Source organism: Periplaneta americana, chromosome 17 (genome assembly GCF_040183065.1).
Source record: "Periplaneta americana isolate PAMFEO1 chromosome 17, P.americana_PAMFEO1_priV1, whole genome shotgun sequence".
Lineage (NCBI taxonomy): Eukaryota > Metazoa > Arthropoda > Insecta > Blattodea > Blattidae > Periplaneta > Periplaneta americana.
In genome coordinates this window covers 128164805-128185619 of record NC_091133.1, presented here as the reverse complement: position 1 = coordinate 128185619, position 20815 = coordinate 128164805, and the positions used below count along the sequence as shown (strand labels likewise).

Sequence of the window (20815 nt, the reverse complement as noted above, 5' to 3'; positions counted from 1 at the left end):
AGAATATAAAAATCAGCAGAAAAGTCGCTAATCGAATTTTACAAAATTTTTACTGATTCAAAATTCCCTAGATTTAGCGACTTATCACTAAATATGGCAACACTGTACTATATCAGCATAAACTAGAGCTTGGCAATATACAAGGCTTAGGTTTCGCATCCCAACTACAGATCTCTTTGTTCTAGCTTTACAGGTCTTTATTACTTCATCCGTAAATATTATAAATAGGAAAGGGCTTAAAGCTATCCCTTGTTAAACTCCTTTTTCCATTGTAACTGATTCTATGTCTTATCTTTAAGGCCCAGTTGTACAAAAACAGAATAAAGTCCTGTTAAAATTAATTCCATGGTTATAAACTGTGATTATACTAGAAAATAATGTGTTGTACGAACTCGGAATAGTGGATTGGTGGAGGATATCTTCTGAATAAGCTATTCCATGCTTTCAGTCGCTGTTAAATTATTATCTAGAGTCTAGAAAATAAATTATAAAATGGCAGCAACATTAGTTATGAATCTTTCTGATAGTGTTGATGAATTATGCTATAATAATGTATTATTTTTGAGAACTTACTTACTTACAAATGGCTTTTAAGGAACCCGAAGGTTCATTGCCGCCCTCACATAAGTCCGCCATCGGTCCCTATCCTGTGCAAGATTAATCCAGTCTGTATCATCATATCCCACCTCCCTCAAATCCATTTTAATATTATCCTCCCATCTACGTCTCGGCCTTCCCAAATGTCTTTTTCCCTCCGGTCTCCCAACTAACACTCTATATGCATTTCTGGATTCGCTACATGCCCTGCCCATCGCAAACGTCTGGATTTAATGTTCCTAATTATGTCAGGTGAGGAATACAATGCGTGCAGCTCTGTGTTGTGTAACTTCCTCCATTCTCCTGTAACTTCATCCCTCTTAGCCCCAAATATTTTCCTAAGCACCTTATTCTCAAATACCCTTAACCTATGTTCCTCTCTCAGAGTGAGAGTCCAAGTTTCACAACCATACAGAACAACCGGTAACATAACTGTTTTATAAGTTCTAACTTTCAGATTTTTTGACAGCAGACTAGATGATAAAAGCTTCTCAACCGAATAATAACAGGCATTTCCCATATTTATTCTGCGTTTAATTTCCTCCCGAGTGTTATTTATATTTGTAACTGTTGCTCCAAGATATTTGAATTTTTCCACCCCTTCGAAGGATAAATCTCCAATTTTTATATTTCCATTTCGTACAATATTCTGGTCACGAGACATAATCATATACTTTGTCTTTTCGGGATTTACTTCCAAACTGATCGCTTTACTTGCTTCAAGTAAAATTTACGTGTTTTCCCTAATCGTTTGTGGATTTTCTCCTAACATATTCACGTCATCCGCAAAGACAAGAAGCTGATGTAACCCGTTCAATTCCTAACCCTGCCTGTTATTCTGAACTTTCCTAATGGCATATTCTAAAGCGAAGTTAAAAAGTAAAGGTGATAGTGCATATTTCTCTTAATTCTCCAATTACCAAATAATGGTCAGAATTACAGTCTGCACCCCTGAAAGTTCGAATGTCTACTATACTAGTGTGTCTCCGTTTATCTATCAAGATGTTATCTATTTGGTTGTGTGTCAATCCATCTGGAGAAGTCCAAGTATATTTATATATATCCTTATGGGGGAATGTTGTACTTTTGACAATTAAATTTTTCGATGTGGCAGAGTTGACTAATCTAACTCCATTGTCACTACTAGTTACGTGTAGGCTCTCTTTTCCAATAGTTGGTCTAAAAATATCCTCCCGTCCTACTTTAGCGTTGAAATCCCCCAATAAAATTTTCATGTGATATCCACACAAACAAAATAAAATAAGGTGTAACAGACCTTATCTATGAAATGAGTACAACAATAAAGAATTTCTGGCAAGAGTCAGACTGAAAAAGGAAGTTTTAAGCGTTGTCTACTAGAATAAATGATTTGAAACACATGACAGACAGGTGCCTAAAAATAGTTCACATTATCATCATTGTAAAGGAATGATAATTTTTTTAATAAATAAAATTAAATTTTAAGCAAATTCATAAGACAGTACTATAATATTATAATATCAGTATTACATTCTGTATTTCTGTAGGCACTAGTCTGAGCACATTACCTAACTTTAGACTCATATGCTCTTTCCCTTCGATAAATGTCATGACGTCAGTTTTTTTTCTAGCACGTTCTTATAACCATCCATTAACTCAACTAGCTTAAGTGCATATTCTATCTTATAGTTTTGATTTCCAATTCATTTCCATTTATTTATTTACTAGCCATACCCGTGCGCTCCGCTGCACCTGTTAGAAATAAATATAAAGTAATTACATAATTAAAATAGGACATTTGATCCAGGGAACATTCGTGTTTGATAGAAGGATAAATCGTTTAATATGTTACTTAATTTAAATTGTATTAAAAAAATTGAAATGCGATCATTTTGATCCAGAGACCACTCATTTGGTCATAAAAATTATTTTAGGAAATACAGGAAACGAATGCCTATCAAGTTTTCTGTGCATAAGAAGCTATTTTAATCTTACCTGGCCTCGATTCACTCAGAAGTCATTGTAATAACATTATAGCATTATGTCCATCTAGAGAAACTACACTTTCCAATGGTGAATTAATAGTTAATTATACAAATCGGTTAATTTAGCTTCCGATATTACTTCATACAAACACAGAAACATTCTCTGTAGGCTACCGTATATTTCATAGCTTTCGATTGTTGTTGTCCAAGGCCCCTTATAGACGAAGTCACTTGTTTTTTATTTCTTTACACAGCCTTAGATGGCGTTGTTATTGTAATTTTGAAACTCATTTATCTCATTAAATATCAGTCCTATCAAAATTTTTCATGGAATAAAACTTATCGGAAATTATTTTTAAAGAAACTTTTGTCATGTAATATTTTTTATGAAAATTAATAATAAGGGAGATATTTCGATTTATTTAATTCAAGCCCCCTTATAACCCCCCTTTTAAATAAAATATTTTGAAAGCAATATAGCCTAAATTCTATGTTACAACGAACTTAATTTATATTCCAATTTTCATATAAATCGGTTCAGCCATTATCGCGTGAAAAGGTAACAAACATCCAGACAGACAGACAGACAGACAGACAGACATACAAACAAAAATTTCAAAAAAGCGATTTTCGGTTTCAGGGCAGTTAATTATATATGTTAGGACCAATTATTTTTGGAAAATCGAAAATTACCAGAAAAATTTCGGCTACAGATTTATTATTAGTATAGATAATAAAATCCGTACACAAAATAGAGTGAAGGTTACTTATGACCCAGCCACTATAGGAACTTGATAAATAAAAATGCTTTGGACTTATAGTATTGATTAGTAGAAATCATTTGAACATAATCATGCTCCATTTTAAATACTTAACTAGTATGGACATGGCATTTTATGTGTTACTATGAGAATTTTATTTTATTCCCATGAAATATTTCACATGAGTTTTACTACATTAGTATTCAAACTACCCACTGTTAGGAATTTATAACTCTATCGTTATAAATGCAATAACGGGAAGGGTATGAATTGATGGACGTTATTTGTTATACAAATTCTGCAAATAACCCATATACGAAAATCGTCATGCGTCAATGAAGAATATATTTCATTAATGTAACAGTGGGTTTCAGTGTCCCCAACATAGTAATAATACTACACACCTAATATAACCTAACCTGTCATATAATACACCTAATCTACAGTCGAGCCGTTCTTATTTCCGGCAGCAAATCACACGACAGCTTCTGGTCAGCTGACACGCTGCTTCACTGGCAGTGGTTGTCGTCAAGGTTATGCAGACGACATACCGCTTCCCGCTCACGGTGGATGTTACTGCGTTGTCAAGTCTACCCTTGTACTCTTAACGAAGTTTTAGCACATGTCTAGTCTTAAACATCGAACGAAAAATTATTTCCTATGATAAATAATTAGTGATATATGAATACATAATATTATATATTATTGTTATTGTTGATCCTAGCATCCCAGGACACAGAAGACTTACCATGTTGTGCTATAATTGGTTTTTCCGACCATTTGAAGTAACGATTTTCGTAAATACAGAAACAATATTAGAAATTACTAAAATGGGAGAAAGCTGTAAAATATAATAAATAAACATTTTTTATGTGAATGAATAACTAAAACCACACAACCTGTAAATTACGTATTAATATGTTAGTATTAAAAATTTTGTCATGATAAGTCATTGCTACATAAAAAAATTACACGAAGAACCTTGCCCAATGGTATTGTTCAATTTAGAGGTGCTACGCCTAGATCGCTACAATCATTGTTAGTACCTGCTGCCGCCATAGTTCTCAGTTTATTTTCTTCTTTGCCGCATTGTCCGTACTTCTCTGTCGTTATTTGAGAAACCGTGAACTTGTTCACATCACACGCATCAGCTGTTCTTTGCACCACTTGCATTAAAGGCAATAAACTACTCTTATTTTACGTTCATTTTCGAAATAATCTCTAACGCTAATAATCATTTCTCTTCTTTGCGAATTGATGGTCTTCCGACTCTTCTGCAGCATTGTGATGCTGAAAACTCAGCGATAACACAGCACTAACAACAATACTGACTGATTGTTCGACAACCAGCTATTAGAACTGTGTCCGTTCACTATTGGCTCGAAAGAGATTTAGCAACACCGCTATTGCCTACCTTCTTCGCGCCAAAAGTCGAAAGGCGTGGCCACGCCGGAAATAAGAACGGCTCGACTGTAAGGTAACTTGTCACATAATATTACACACCCATAGTAACATTCCTCACGTTTAGTATCATTTCGTTTGCATGTATTGCTAACCCTGTTACTAGTTTCGGTAGCCATCTAGTGGAAATGGATCGTAATGCCAGGAATAAAATACGGCTACTTTCAAAATAATTACATTTAGTTCGTTCAGTGTATGTTTTGTGACATATTAAATGTGTTAATGTAGCGATAACTCCATATATATATAGTACTACAATAAGAATTGAAATATGTTGTGGCTGTGATAAAAGTATTGAAAATTAGTTTATAGCGCCACATTCACAGTGATAAAAGTGTGCAATATTGTTCAGTGGCCGGTGGATACTCTACCTTGTCCCAAAATAGTAATGTGTCAGTAATATTTAAAAAAAAATACTGGTATTGTGAATGCACTTCATAAATAAAACACCATCTAAAGTACTGCCAATCTCCTCTGTTCCAATTTAGCTAATTATGGAATAGATAACCTTGAAATAAACGAATGTCATACAACACGGCAGGCTACTCCCTTTATTCTATAGTTAAGCTATTCCAAAATTTATTCCGCAATCGTACAAGTGGGCCTAAGTCCCATTATCCCCTCTGTTTTCTGGAAATTGATTTAACTGTTCTTACAAGTTTTAATGGAACATTCTCTTTATGTAATGCTTTCCAGATCTCTTCTCGTGGTACTGAGTCGAAAGCTCCCTATAGATCTAAAAAAAAGCCAAGTATGCTGATTTTCCATGCCCAATCCACTTATCAATAATATTTCTCAAAGCAAACATTTGATCTTGAGTTTCCCTTCCAGGTCTAAAACCTGCTTGTCCCTCTTTCAAATCTTCCTCAATCTTCTTTCTAGAATTTAATGTGTAACACTTTTATTAAGCCACCAATGCTTATCTATAGACCGCGGGAGTGCGGGCCCTAATACGGCGATTGCATTGACTATGCAGATGGGTATAGAGTATGACGTAAGTCTCTCTCGCCTTTCGCCATACTGTTCCGTGCATCGAACCCGAAACATTCAGAGTGTGTTTAGCTGTCATATTGAAGAGTTGCGTGTGTGAAATGACGCATATTACAATGCCTAAAACAACTCGTTCATGAAGTGCAATACTAAATAATTTAGTGGAACAATTCGGACGCGATATACTTAGACTCTTACAGAAGGAGAAAGTGTCGTATGTGCCGTGTGTAATTTCAGATTATTACGAACTAAGAAGTACTATTTTGAAAGACACTGTAATAGTAAAACACACAAGGAAAATGTTGAACGCAATTCAAACAAAAACCAATCGAGTTCAAATAGTGGGTCAAAATTCAATATAGTTTTATGTAATCAGGTACACACAAACATTCCATTCATAACTTTGGACAATCCCCACTTTAGATCATTTCTGGTAAAATACACAAATCAATATATTCTAGAAGCAACAATACGTAAAGAATATTTACCAATTTCGTACCAGAATACGATTGCCAAAATTCGAGAAAGCGTGAACAATCAGAAAGTATATGGGTTTCAGTTGATGAGTCTACAGACGTCAGTGGTAAATATGTGGGAAATGTGGTGGTCAGTATACTTTCCGAGAACTGTGTAGGGAAGAAATTTGTGCTAAGAGAAACTGGAAAAGGTAAACCATGCAACTATTGTCCAAGTTTTTTTTATAAGGCTGTGCGCCTTTTATGGGCGGAAAGGATTAAATATAATAATGTACTTCTTTGTGTCACTGATGCAGCTCCATATATTATTAAGGCAGCAAAACAACTTAAAGAGCGGTATTCCAACATGGTGCATTTAAATTGTCTGGCGCACAGACTGCAAAATTCCGTCGACATCGCATCAATTAGATAAGTACAAAATGTATGATTATTGTATGTATGCAATTCATATACGCAAACTGTACTTTTGAAGCACGCACAGTGAGTTGCTTACCTGAGAGTTCATTACACTCGCCACGGAACGCTCCAGTCATACTTAACTTGACGGTAAAGGGCCCGCACTCCAGCGGTTTACTTATCTAGTACAATAGTGATTTACATGAGTACGGTTTCTACATGAACGTTTTCGATACTATTATGTGTATCATCTTCAGATGCATTATAATTAAAAATTAACAATTAAATTTGTAAATGATTGAAAACCTAGCCATTGGAGTATGTGTTCTGTGAACTTCCATTTCGTGGTTAAGTGTGTGATACATTTATGGTTGTCGCTCGTACGTATGTGTACTAGTAATTAGTGCTAATAGTTATACTAAGCTAACTTGATATCAATCAATATCTAAATTGCAATATAAAACTTATAATATTACAACAATAAAAATATAAAAACTCTTATAAAAGAACACTGGTTTGGTCTCTTTTGTTGTCATTTGAGTTCTTTAGCGTCTTGCCGTTGAATGGGGCTATTATAACGGTTTTCTCTTTGTATAACTATTAGCACTAATTACTAGTACACTTTCATCAAAATTTTACTTCCAAAGAATTAACTCTAGCTTTATAAAATTTAAAAACCAAGAAATCTCCTGGCCCTAATAACATTCATTCCGAATTTTTTAAACATCTGGGGGAAAAAGCCAAGTCTGTACTTTTATCCATTTTCAATTTATCATGGAACACCTCAGTTCCTGCAGCTTGGAAAAAAGCAATCATTGTACCAATTCACAAAAAAGGGAAACCTGCTCATGATGTTAATAGTTATCGACCAATAGCACTATTAAGCATGATAGCAAAAACCATGGAGTCCATGATCTCCAACAGATTAACTTGGTATTTAGAATCCCAAAATCTTTTATCACCAAGACAAGCCGGCTTTCGACAACTACACTCTACCAATGAACAAGTCATACGCCTCGGCCAAGAAATAAAAGACAGTTTTAACAAGAAAGAAGATACCTTGGCAATATTTATTGACTTTCAGCTAGCATATGACTCTGTTTGGAAAATAAATTATTACTAAAACTCCAGAAATTAGGTATCTCCAGCAATATGTTCAGATGGATATCAGAATTCCTTAGTCAACGATTCATTGCCACTAAATTCAATAACTCACTTTCTAGTTACAGACAAACAAATCGAGGTCTACCTCAGGGCGCTGTCCTCAGCACAACTTTATTCAATATTTATATAAATGACTTACCCTCCCTACTAGAGGAATCAAACATGAAAACAGCACTATTTGCAGATGATATAGTTTTGTGGACTTCCGGATCTTACAGACATAGAGACAAAATTCAAAATTCTGCTCTTAAAGCTCTAAATCAACTACATGAATGGAATACATCAAATTTCATGACACTCAATTTAAGCAAAAGTAACTACCAAATATTTTCACTTGGTAAAAAAGAAAGAGAATTCAATATCCAATACAATGGCCAACACCTTCCTAGGACTTATGAATCCAAATATCTTGGAGTTATTTTCGATAGTAAGTTAACATGGAGCAACCATTTGAAATACATTTTTGAAAAAGCTCGTAAAAGATTCTCCCTTCTAAAAAGACTAGCAGGAAAGAAATGGGGATGCTCTAGGAATACTTTGAACACTACATACAAAATGTTTATACAGCCAGTGCTGACATACTGCGGAGAAATTTTAATTACTTCACCTTTCATAAACGAAATAGAATATGTTCAAAACCAAGCTCTCAGACTCATTACTGGTGGAATCAAAACAACTCCAATAGATTCTATGAGATTCCTCACTAATATTAACAGCATCAAAATGACAATAGAAGAAAAAGCACTGATTCAATATGAAAAACTTATTAGATTACCAGGAAACAATTGGCATTCATACAGTCCTCTCTGTAGATTGAAAACTCAAAAAAGTTTCATATCCATTGTTCAAGAATTAAAACAGAAAATCAATATCCCGAATTTAAAAGAAAAACCTACAAATTAAACCAAACCCTTTAACTCTATTAAATATGGAATATAATCTAAATTTAACCGAAGAAATACTGAAATCAGAAGTAAACACTGAAATACTAAAACAATTGTCTTTAGAGACAATTAATATTAGATACCCTCCACAAAACTGGCTTCATTTATACACTGACGGATCCTTGATCTCCAGAGAACAAGGTGCCGGTGCAGGTGTTACGTGCTGTCTCTTCTCACTTTATAGATCTCTTGGGTATGGAACAACAAGTTTTGATGGAGAAATCATTGCAATAAGTGAAAGTCTCAGGAATCTTCTATGCCACATCAGTAAATTTAAAAATGCAGTTATATTGTCAGACTCCAAAGCAGCTATTCTATCAATAGTCTCTAAACACACACCTTCATCTCAAACAGCAGAAATAACTAAAATGCTCTCTCAATTAATATCACTCAATAAAAGAATTGTATTCCAATGGATACCATCCCATTGTGGAATCCTGGGAAACGAGAATGCGGATGCTTTAGCAAAGAAGGGCAGCACTGCTACTTACAGACCTGTTACTAAATCTACGTATTACTCTGTAAAAAGATTTATTAAATCTACATACTTAGACTTCAACAAACAAAATTTGATAACACAATCCCAAGGGAAAAAATGGAACTCTCTGCATCAAAATCCACAGTTAATTCCCGATTTACCACGAAAATCGTCTGTAGCTGCATTTAGATTGGCAACAGGCCATGATTGTTTGGCCAAAGACCTGCATAGAATTGGAATATATCAGTCCCCTAACTGTCCATTGTGCAACTCAAACCAAGAAATGGATTCGGAACACCTCAAAATCTGTGCTTCAGTGGCTGGCCATGATAATATCTTTGAAAAATATTGGAGTGCTAGAGGTCAAATGACTTTATTGTCAAACGCCTGGCATTAGAAAACAACAACAACAACATACCAGCAACAACCATAAATGTATCACACACTTAACCACGAAATGGAAGTTCACAGAACACACACTCCAATGGCTAGGTTTTCAATCATTTACAAATTTAATTGTTAATTTATAATTATAATGCATCTGAAGATGATACACATAATAGTATCGAAAACGTTCATGTAGAAACCTTACTCATGTAAATGACTATTGTACTAGATAAGCATTGGCGGCTTAATAAAAGTGTTACACATTAAATTACAGCAGCTTATCGGTAACAAAACAAAAATGAAATTCTTTCTAGAATCTTTGTATGTATCTCCGCCATTACGTTACAAAGGCAGATTGCTCTGTAATTCTCACATAGTGTGGATACACGTATAATAAATTCTATCAGTCGGATTTTGACAGTTTTGCTCTTCAGACCTTGTCAAACAAGAAAAATGTTCTAATGACAGTTTTGCTCTTCAGACCTTGTCAAACAAGAAAAATGTTCTAATTAATAGCTTAAATGATGTAAAATTGTTCAAAATCTCCAAAATCGGTCTTGCATTCATGCAACTTTACTGTGAATTCAGTAGAATTGTGCAATGCTTTCAAAAAGTTCAAACGCTCACATGCACAGACAGTTCCTGTGCAGACCAGTCCCACTTCAATCTCTACCTAACATAATCAAGCGAGCGATCAAGCCAGCGTAAGAACAGGTCTGCGCATGCTTCCCTAAGCAGACCTGTTCCATTCCAACCCTTACAGCTTAGTTTCCTCGGGACAGGTTCTGCATTGAGCTGCGAGACTTCACTGACCAGACTTCAGTGCAAAGTATCCCTTTGCCGTGTAGGTTACTGTACCTTACTTACAAATGGCTTTAAGGAACCCGCAGGTTCATTGCCGCCCTCACATAAGCCTGCCATTGGTCCCTATCTTGAGCAAGATTAATCCAGTCTCTACCATCATATCCCACCTCCCTCAAATCCATTTTAATATTATCCTCTCATCTACGTCTCGGTCTCCTCAAAGGTCTTTTTCCCTCCGGCCTCTCAACTAACACTCTATATGCATTTCTGGATTCGCCCATATGTGCTACATGCCCTGCCCATCTCAAACGTCTGGATTTAATGTTCCTAATTATGTCAGGTGAAGAATACAATGCGTGCAGTTCTATGTTGTGTAACTTTCTCCATTCTCCTGTAACTTCATCCCTCTTAGCCACATATATTTTTCCAAGCACCTTATTCTCGAATATCTTTAACCTCTGTTCCTCTCTCAAAGTGAGAATCCAAGTTTCACAGCCATACAGAACAACTGGTAATGTAACTGTTTTATAAATTCTAACTTTCTGATTTTTCAAACCAAGAAATGGATTCGGAACACCTCAAAATCTGTGCTTCAGTGGCTGGCCATGATAATATCTTTGAAAAATATTGGAGTGCAAGAGGTCAAATGACTTTATTGTCAAACGCCTGGCATTAGAAAACAACAACAACAACTTTCAGATTTTTTGACAGCAGACTGGATGACAAAAGCTTCTCAACCGAACACTAACACACATTTCTCATATTTATTCCGCATTTAATTACCTCTAGAGTGTAATTTACATTTCTTATTATTGCTCAAGATATTTAAATTTTTCCACCTCTTCAAAGGATAAATTCCCAATTTTTATATTTCCATTTCGTACTATGTTCTGGTCACGAGAGACAATCTTATACGCTTGCTTTGTCTTTTCGGAATTTACTTTCAAACCTATATCATTATTTTGCTGTTAGGGTTTCGTAGCAAGCTATTTTTTACTGTGATGAGTTGTTAGCCCTTAGCCCAACCTCCAAGTTGCAAGGCCACCCCTTATCGGCTGTCCGCGACTGCTTATTCAATATATTCGCAGCTACCCTCCATATCTGCAGACCGTATTCTCTATCCGCAACCTGAGGACATGCCATGCCATGGTGATAGGGATCCACAATACCAGAAAGTTTAAATTAAACGTTGCAAAGAATCTAAACACGCCTTAGGCTTGGGTTTCCATCACCAATGCTGGGAGGCTCAATCAAAATGTTTATTTATAAATTATTTACGATCTTCTTTTGATACCATTAATAGCAATTTGATGACGACTAAGTTTTTTCAGGTCAGTTAACTTTATATTGCAAATAATCTATGTGAAAATCGACATTAGTCATTATGTTAGTGCTCGCAAGGGATTTATAAAACTTTGCACTTGTCTGCAGGGCTGTGAAATTGTTTTACAAGATGCATGAAATTAATTTGCTCTCTTTCTCTGAACTCGGATATAGCATATGAGGGTAATTTCATAAGTCATGGCAACTATATTATATCAGCCAATAAAGCTGCAGAAATAAATTCTCTGCAATTGAAGGTCACTGGAATGTGCTTCACAATGCTAGTACCAAATTGGGTCCGGGTACAGGAGGCAATTGGTAAGGGAAATGATTCAAAGATGCGTAAATAAAAATCATTGCTTTATTATGCACAAAAGAAAACAAGGTACATTACTGAAAGCTAACACCTTTCAAAATAATCTCCCAAGGCTTCCACACATCTTTGCCAACGATGATGCAGTCATTTAATGCCAACGGCTGTGTGCGATTTGTCTGTGTGTACCACCTCTCGTTGAAACGCTGTTAAGATGTCCTCTCTGTTTGCAAACCGCTTCCCACACAGTGGCTTCTTCAACTGCGGAATGAGATCAAAGTCGCGTGGACTGAGATCAGGCGAGTAGGAAGGATGTTCCAACGCACTATCACCCAATGCTTCTCGTAGCTCAGAATGACCCTGACGAGCATTTGTCACGAAGAAATGCAAGTTTTACGTATAATTTCTGTTCAATTTTGCTTACATCCATCTTGAAGCACAGCCTCTAGCATACTAACTTTTGCGTGTGCTGTCAACTAGCTACCAATGCACACACACGCAATCTGGTGGTGGCATTCCATACAGTATACAACAGGTTTTCAAACGTATATACTGAACTAACCACATTTTCAGTTATTCGAAAGATATAATTGCTATGACTTATGAAAATTAATTATGTCAATGACGTTAAAAATGTATTCACATTTTTGTTACTACCAACATATTTGCCTGAAACATTTCCATTACACTTGGAGTTCTCTATATTTCCAGTATTGTGTAAGAAGAAACAAAAACATGTCGAAATAGCAAATTTTTTTAGGTAATCATCTTTCCTTCTTTATTTCTTTCTTTGTTCCTTTCTTGATTTCCTTATTTACTTATATACTTACTTACGTATTTATTTATTTAATTTATTTATGTATTTAATTTAAATTTAAATCAATTTTAATTTTAAATTTAAAAAGTTTTTAATTTAAAATTTTTAATTTAAATTCTTTTAATTAAAAATTTTTAATATTTTATTTTAAATTTTTTAACATTTTAATTGAAAATTTTTAATATTTTAATTTAAAATTTGTAATAATTTAATTTTAATTTCGTAATTTTTTAATATTAATTCTCTAATTCTCTAATATTAATTTTCTAATTTATTTATTCATTCATTCATTTATTTATTAAACATTAAACAGTTGTGGAAATAAAATTTAAGTATTTGAGATAAGAATTTAGTACTGTAGCAAGTTTTTGCTTTTAAATGATTCTACCACATATGAACTTTCATAGTAATAATTTTTGTCCATGCTCCTCCCCATAGTCTTTCAAATAAGCAAGATGTGTTTGTGAAGGTCTATAGACGTCAACAGAAAATATCAGAATTGCATACATTGCCACACTTGAATATCAACCAGCATATAACAGAAACCTTAGCAAAGTTTTTCACTCTAATCAGGCATAAGCAATTCAATGTTTCAAAAGTTGTGATGTAAAACTGAATTTCAGAAGATTGATTCTCATTCTATCTGCTAGCTATACACGAACACCCCCACTTCCCTGGAACTCTGAGTGGCAGAGCTCATACTGCCCCATCACTGAGGTCCTGCGGCAACCCGCCGAAAGGGAATTTGAAAGTGTGAGGGCTGTCGCCTAACCAGACTAACAAAAAAAAAGTTACTAGGCGTGCCAACGTCCGAGCGCCACGGCTTCCCCTGTGATGAAAAAAAAACATCTTACAAGCTAAACACTTCTGACTGAACGTCCATATTGTGCCAGCAAAGGGCTAAAATGGACACAAAGCTATGAACAACCACACGACGACGATGAGGGGGCCTAACGTGGAGGGCAGGAGGGCTTAAGAACTAAAACTTACGAACTATAAAAAAATAAACATCACAGGGTTCTGCCGTGACTCTTAATCCTAGGCCCTGATAGTTAACCGGTGCCGCATCGGAGAACAGCTACCGGTGACACAGTAATTGCCCAGCCAATCTAGGGTCGGATTCGAAGGGCACACTTATGCCATGCTATGGCGTGCAGACCCGATACGGCTGCCGTAGTGAAAGCACTACAATCTGACTCGAACGCGGCACTTGGAGGTAACTCACTGTTTATAGATGACTTCAGAAGACTCCATCCTGAAATTGAAAAAAAGAACACATTGAGAACATGGGCAATGTTATGTGGTGCTTTGCTAGAAATTTTGGGTCTAGTACACATTTCGATACCAGACGTTGGAACTATTTTCTTATGTGATGATGACGTATGTCATTGATCTCCGTGGTAAACCTCCTGCTTATGGCCTTCAGCAGCTTCACAGCTCCCGCGAATCACAGGAGTGCAGCATAGCCTAATGAAGGAAAATCGCTATCAAAGAGGATGTTGGTGGTCGGGGATTTATTTAATTCTGAAATTCAGAAGCTTCTCAGATATAAAGAGAATTCATTTATAAATACGTCCGAAGGAAAAACGTAATTTTAGGTCAAGCCGTTCCCTCTGTACAATTATTGCAAGGATATGGGTTGCAGCGCGGTGTTCCATCTTAATGCATTCTGGAAGAATAGCGCTATTGTTTAGAACACCTGCATCACTCAAGACACGTAGATACAAGAAAACAGAAAAACAGACACGGTCAAGCTGACACACTTTTATCATTCTTCTTCTGTATTTATATTTGCACAAAAAGCAGATCATTTCCCTTCATGTGAAAGAATATTTCTGTTACACCTTGTCGTTCAGTAAAGCAAATGGTAGTGATAAAAGAGAGACAAAAGATTGTGTTTTACGCAGACCACGCACAATTGATATTTAGAGTTTACGAGTTATTATTTTTTTTAATATTCCAGTGTTCTTCCTCTTTTAACAGACAAAAGGCTCTTGGATGAAGCGAAAACGGGTCATCTAACTCACTGTAACTCGGAAAGCAGTAAAGATTTTCAGTAGTAATAAATTTTAAAAGTAATTTCCTTTTTTTTTTTTTCAACATTTCTCTCACTTTGACTCTCCATCTAATGTGTAAAATAAAAAAGTTTGCTGTTTACCAACTTTTGAAGGTGCAAATGTCTATTTTAAACAAATAACTTCGAAGGATAAAGCATCACCACGTAGAGCAGAAAACCCGGGTTCAAATCCCAGCACCGGAGAGAATTTTTCTCCGTTCCATTACTCTTTCATCGTATGATGACGCAGAATATCTGCATGGAAATATCATATGTACTTCGGTACATTAAAATAATATATATGATATGCGTAAATCACTTCGTGATTTAAGACGGCGCTTATTCCGTCGGATCCCGGCCAACTAGTCACTCATAACGAGTGCACCTCAGCACATGTGTGGACTTCGGTCCTACGTTCATAGACATCTATGACGTAGTGCAGAGGGTGACCACTAGAGGGAACCCAAGAGTTGGAACTTAAATTGAGACGATTCTGTCTGACGCCGGGGTGGGTAACCGGTGTGGCTTAGTGGATAAAGCATCAGCACATAGAGCTGAAAACCCGGGTTCAAATCCCGGCGCTGGAGAGAATTTTTCTCCGTTCCATTACTCTTTCATCATATGATGACCCAGCATATCTGCATGGAAATATCATATGTACTTCGGTACATTAAAATAATATATATAATATATTCGAAGTTATTATTTTTTTCTCTGTTCCCAAAACAAATTGATTTCGGACTTTTTCTACGCTTTCCTCAGGCAATCACCTATCAATAATAAAAATTACAGCGCAATTGACTATCTTAGGAGCTATAACGTGATAAATATTTAACGCAGTGGGAAACTGATTTCTCCCTCCCTCTGGCTCTGGTGTCATCGTCTCTATCCCGCACAAGCCATCTCTGATTGGTTCTCCTCTTATGCAGGAGATTTCCCGCGGAGAAGAGTTATTCATTGCTGTGCGATAGGCTAGAAGTCTGTTGTTGTTTTATATGGCAGTGGATTTGAATTTTTAGGCTTTCGATGTTGGTATGATTAATTTTTTGTATGTTGGCCTGAGTGGATTTTAGAATTTGATTTGATTGCTGTGCTGTCTGATGTTCGAGAATGGTGTGTTAAGAAAGTGGATTGAGTAACGGGGCAAACGTCTGATTAGCATTTCGTTATGAGTTAGATGGGTTCAATGAGTGGACATGAGGCCGAGGGTTGTGGCAGGCTAGGGGGGGATATTTAAGTGACGTAAGGCCGAGGAATGGGGAAAGTTTTCAATGATCTACAAGTACGTTTTTTCTCCCGTGTGTAGTGTGAGGACATAAGAAAATTACACTTATTATGTTGATACAAAATGTGTTGTATAAGTATATTATTATTATATTTTACTGAAATTTATAACGAGTTTACTTCGGATACCACGATTTGTAAATTTACTGATTAACAGTATCGTTATATTTCCTTATATTCGTTGCAATAAGTGAAAGTCTCAGGAATCTTCTATTTCACATCAATAAATTTAAGAATGCAGTTATATTGTCAGACTCCAAAGCAGCTATTTTATCAATAGTCTCTAAACACACACCTTCATCTCAAACAGCAGAAATAACTAAAATTCTCTCCCAATTAATATCACTCAATAAAAGAATTGTATTCCATTGGATACCATCCCATTGTGGAATCCTGGGAAACGAAAATGCGGATGCTTTAGCAAAGAAGGGCAGCACTGCTACTTACAGACCTGTTACTAAATCTACGTATTACTCTGTGAAGAGATTTATTAAATCTACATACTTAGACTTCAACAAACAAAATTGATAACACAATCTCAAGGGAAAAAATGGAACTCTCTGCATCATAATCCACAGTTAATTCCCGATTTACCACGAAAATCGTCTGTAGCTGCATTTAGATTGGCAACAGGCCATGATTGTTTGGCCGAACACCTGCATAGAAATGGAATATATCAGTCTCCTAACTGCCCATTGTGCAACTCAAACCAAGAAATGGATTCGGAACACCTCAAAATCTGTGCTTCAGTGGCTGACCGTGATAATATCTTTGAAAAATATTGGAGTGCAAGTGGTCAAATGACTTTATTGTCAAACACCTGGCATTAGAAAACAACAACAACATATTTCCTTTAAATGTTCCCACCTACAAACCCCGGTTTCCAATGCGGGTGATATCGCCATCTTGTGAGGTCATCGTCTTGACAGCTGTGATGTTATAATTATTTGTGTAATGCGGTTTCATACACCGGTATCGTAATGTATACTATTCCCGAAATTTTCATATCAATTAAAGTTATGAGAACATTAAAAGATGCTACTCACTTAACAGAAGAAATGAGGTGACTCCATTCTTCCGTGGGGAGATCTCGTTAACACCTTTGGTGATCTTCTCAGCTTAGTTGATTAGGAATCTCCATTCTGAAATATTAAAAAACACATTAAGGTCACGGGCATTTGTTTCGTTAAGTTTATTTATGCAAGCTATAACATCTATAGTCATATTTGCGTGTCATAAGCCGTGGCGTCAGACTTAAGGCATCCTGCCTAGGACTCCAGATTGTTCAGCCTTATAGGCTTTGACGGCAACAACTTTTATCGGTTTCACTATGCTACCATCTAGCTACTGCATAAGAAGTCACATTATAACTGTCATTTTAATTGCATGAAGCAAGTACTACCAACCCGCGCATCCCACAGTGATTACAAAGCCATCATGGCTATATGTTTATATGTCAAAATCTGTTTATATTGGAATATAGTAGTACATTATGCAACGAGCCTATAATGGTAGTAATTAAGACGCGAGTATGTTTGTTTATGAAACTCGCTTGTGCTCGTTTCATAATTTTCATACGAGTGTCTTAATTACCATTATAGGCAAGTTTCATACGACTTTTTATGCTCGACCATATTTCTAACTTGAAATTATTCATAAGTTTTCATGTTATTCTTGTGTAACTAGGGAGTAAACTGACCTTGTGCAATCTCGTAAATTGTGAGATGTGCGCAGACGCGAAAGTATTGATTTTTTCCGATCAACGAATGTCGACGACCTTGATATAATCCAGAAAGTAAGATAAACGTTAAACTTGATATAACCTTGAAATTGAATTCGACATTGAAAAACGAGATGACAAATTGAATTTATTTTAATATTATTTTACAATTAACGCTAATTATTATAGTAACAGAACATAACCTTCTGCGAAAGTATTGGATTTCCAGCCTGTGTGACGTTTTGCTAGTTGTCTTTCGATTGCATATCCGAGAATAATCGAAAACTTGAACTTTAATGACATGCATTAAAGGACTGCTACCAGGTGTATAATTACTACATTTCGGCATGGTCGAGCATAAAATACTTTATAGTACACAATTACGACTCGGCCTGTATAAATTGAAATAATCTTATAATATAAAATTACAGGCCGAGGAAAAATCTGAAAGAACAGATCGTAGAAGCTCCGTCCATTATCCCCTCTACTACGATGTAGGGATTGACACATAGCAGAGGAAAATGGAACAAGAAAATGTCGTCTAGGAAGCAAAAGTAGAACACCGTTCTGTCTCTCTCCTCTCTCTCCTTTTTCTTCTTCTTATATTTTTGCTTACAGTGGGACTCGATCCCTCTGCCGTCAACTCCTCTGCCGATGTGTACCACTCCAGGGTCTGCCATCAATTCCTCTAACGCACAGTTTCCATCCGGTATGAAGGGAGAAAAACTGTTACGATTAAAATTCTACGAATCCCGATGCTTAGCCTCGAGCCCAATGAGGAAACCCTGTTAATCTCGTAACCTGTATACATTACTTCAACAGAAGACCTCTATTGTATTGTATTGTATTGTATTTATTAACATTCCATGGTATTCATACATGCTTAAAGCTAGAATGTGGAACAAGTCAAAAAACTTAATACTATTATAAAATCTTAATTTATAGTCACAGTCTAGATGAAATATATACACACGAGATTTACAATATAGTCTACTAGTGCAACACAAAGTTTTAGTATCAATTTCATGAAGTGTTATTGAATGTCATGAATTCACCTACAGAATAGAAGGAGTGAGAAATTAGGTACTTCTTTAATTTGGCCCTAAATAATTTTATGTTTTGAGTTTCATTTTTTATATCGATAGGGAGGCTATTAAAAATTTTTACTGCCATATAATGCACTCCTTTTTGATAGCACGATAGACTTGCCGATGGAGTATGAAAGTCATTTCTTTTAAGTGTATTTATGCTATGAACTGTTGAATTAGTTACAAAGTTTTCACGATTACATACGAGGAAGATTATTAATGAAAAGATAAACTGACAAGAAATGGGCATTATTTGTAGTTTTTTTAAAATAGTCCTACACGGTTCCCTAGATTTGGCACCTACTATTATTCTAGCGGAGATTGACATGAAACACTAGAAAAATGATGACCACTATCATGAATAACAAAAACTATTTAGACAATACCAGACACAACTAATAGAAGAAAAATAAATAAGAGGACATAAAAAATGAAGAAAAAGGAAAAAAAAAAAAGAAGGAATAAGAAAGAAAAATAGGAAAAGGATAGCCAATGAAATTACAGTGACATAAGAAACGTCACACAGCATTGTTATATGCTTCCTTTCATATCAAAGAATAAAAATTGCAAGAAAATTAAATGATATTACTTAGTGTTAAAGATGAGATGTGGTGATTCCATCTTTCAGTGTGCAGCTCTCGTTGAGACCTTGGGCGGGCTTTCCAGCTTGTTAACAGGTCTCCATCCTGAAATTAAAAGTCACATTCAGCCAACGGGTAGTACTATGTTCTTTCTTTGCTGTAGATTTTTCTAACAAATAAATATTTAATATTTATTATTAAATGCCACAGAGTCAAAGAGTTTTGACATAGTTTAAAACACAATATGGTTAAATTAGTGCTGAGGTAGTTTCTTCCTACTCTGCTTATACATCAACTGTTTTACCAGACTTCCAATACGAAAAACAGAGTTCAATTAATTTTCATTTCACCTCGATACAGATGATGCACTGCAGAGTCACCAGTAAGAAAACGAAATTAAACAGTGTACCGGTAGCAGTATGAGTTGCTTGAACTGAAGTCTCAGTATTTTGGAGAAATGCTATACACCAGCCATGTCAGTATGAGCTCGCTAAGTCATCCGCCGTACAAACAGTCCAGCTCGCGTGCACCGATGCTCTTCCTCTCTTGCGCCACAAGGGGTCAATAAGCGCACTGTTGGTAGGAATTACAAAATTTCTTGCTTTACAGCAGTTACTGAAACAACACAACAGCAAGTGGTAGTGAAACCCTATAGAGTTTTATGTATTGTTTATTTATTTCATATTAATATGTACGTCTATAATTTATTTTGTTGGGGCAATGGAAAGAATGAATTCTCTTTTACATTTATACATTTAGTTATGAGAAACTGATCAATTTTTGTTGATTATAGGATCTAAGATTAAATCACCAGGGATAACAGCTTAATTATTAAGACTTAATTTGTATTCAAATCGCACTACTAGTTCTAGAATCAATAGTAACTATTATCCAATCTTAGCAAGAAAGATTATTTATCCATGTTTTCAAGCCGCAATTACGATGGAAGGGTACAGTGTCTAATGTACAGAAAATCTATAAGAAATTTAAATGTACGGCAACATTACAGGTAATTCCCGTAAATACAAGAACATCGCGGCAGGCGATATGACAAAAATGACTGATGATTATAGCAAAATTTTAAAGTAAACGTAGTCCAACATATTACTAAAATATTGAAAATCTAACCAGAAGTTGTAATGCTTGTTTTTTACAATTTGAAAGTTTTACTTTGGTTATAAACAATTCCATCTCGCTTCCCGAACATTCAT

At 35.6% G+C, this 20815-nt stretch overlaps 1 long non-coding RNA gene across 1 annotated transcript in view; it reads right to left on the bottom strand.

The window, feature by feature from the left end:
* The window catches only part of LOC138693430 (uncharacterized), a 38190-nt gene extending 17624 nt beyond the window's left edge, over positions 1–20566 (bottom strand). The window contains exons 1-4 of the long non-coding RNA XR_011330308.1: positions 20014–20566; positions 19613–19709; positions 17262–17357; positions 14101–14130 (exon numbers count right to left, since the gene is read on the bottom strand). This is a non-coding gene — a long non-coding RNA (uncharacterized lncRNA). The remainder of the gene's footprint in view (positions 1–14100; positions 14131–17261; positions 17358–19612; positions 19710–20013) is intronic.
* Positions 20567–20815: the final 249 nt, after the last annotated feature.